The sequence below is a fragment of the Diaphorina citri genome, unplaced genomic scaffold (genome assembly GCF_000475195.1).
Source record: "Diaphorina citri unplaced genomic scaffold, Diaci psyllid genome assembly version 1.1 scaffold7723, whole genome shotgun sequence".
In the NCBI taxonomy this organism is placed as follows: Eukaryota; Metazoa; Arthropoda; class Insecta; order Hemiptera; family Psyllidae; genus Diaphorina; species Diaphorina citri.
In genome coordinates this window covers 1-1,050 of record NW_007385099.1, presented here as the reverse complement: position 1 = coordinate 1,050, position 1,050 = coordinate 1, and the positions used below count along the sequence as shown (strand labels likewise).

Below are 1,050 nucleotides of genomic sequence, written 5' to 3'. Positions count from 1 at the left end.
AACGGGAGGGCGTGGGTTCAATCCGAGCCGAGGTATGGAATTTTATCCTCAATATAATTTGAGAATTTGACCACAATAATAGTAGTAGCCTACTGCAGGAGTAAAGGGACTTTTCAGTCCTATGCGAGCAGTATAAATAAGTACTATTATTATTATTATGGTCAAAAATCCGACATTTGTAACAACAATAGCAAGACTTATGTTTTCTAATAATGTTTCAGCTAGCATCCCATGTACCTCCGGGACACTGTCTACGAATAGAAACCCATAGTGTGGTAGACCAGTTTGAAGAAGTTCTTAGCTATTATAATATCATACTGCCTCCTAGTATACAATTCAGATGTGAGGTAAGACTTGGGAGCTTTAGACGACAATGAACAAAATAATATGTTCCTTGTTTATCCTGCTCGAATGAGATTAAAAAGTCCCTTTACCCCAGCAGTCTAAACAAGGTCTTGTGTTTTTTATGGGTTTAGTAACAGTACATATCATAGGCAGACCAGTTTGAAGAAGTTCTTAGCTATTATAATATCATACTGCCTCCTAGTATACAATTCAGATGTGAGGTAAGACTTGGGAGCCCAGCAGTCTGAACAAGGTCTTGTGTTTTTTATGGGTTTAGTAACAGTACATATTATGTATAATAAATGTTCCTGTTCATTCTTCCTAAATAAAGAAGAAGAGATTATATATTTTTAAAAAACATACATAAACAATCTGCCAGCCTCTGGCTGGTTGCCAAATAAAAGCACAGAATACCAATTAATCATAGGATATTTGATAGGAACAAATACAACGTTTTTTCTTCTTCTTTCGAGAGGTTTGATAGAGAGAACTGTAAACAACAGAGATCTATCTTATCTCTCTGAAAGCGAAGAGAGGAGAACATGATAGGAAAAAGACGGCCGTTCCTAGAACGAACCTCATCTATGTAGGATGAAGATAGCTCCGGTTGAGAATCGAACTTTTTGATAGAGATGGCAGAGATTATTAATATCTACTGTTAAGACCTTTTTGAAAAAAAAAAAAATAATAAATAAATAAAATAAA

The 1,050-nt window shown here is 35.1% G+C and overlaps 1 long non-coding RNA gene across 1 annotated transcript; it reads left to right on the top strand.

Moving 5' to 3' along the window:
• The first annotated feature begins 224 nt into the window (after positions 1 to 224).
• Positions 225 to 632, top strand: LOC113472729. The gene is made up of 2 exons (XR_003394926.1): positions 225 to 275; positions 495 to 632. It is a non-coding gene; the product is annotated as an uncharacterized LOC113472729 (long non-coding RNA).
• The last annotated feature ends 418 nt before the right edge of the window (positions 633 to 1,050 follow it).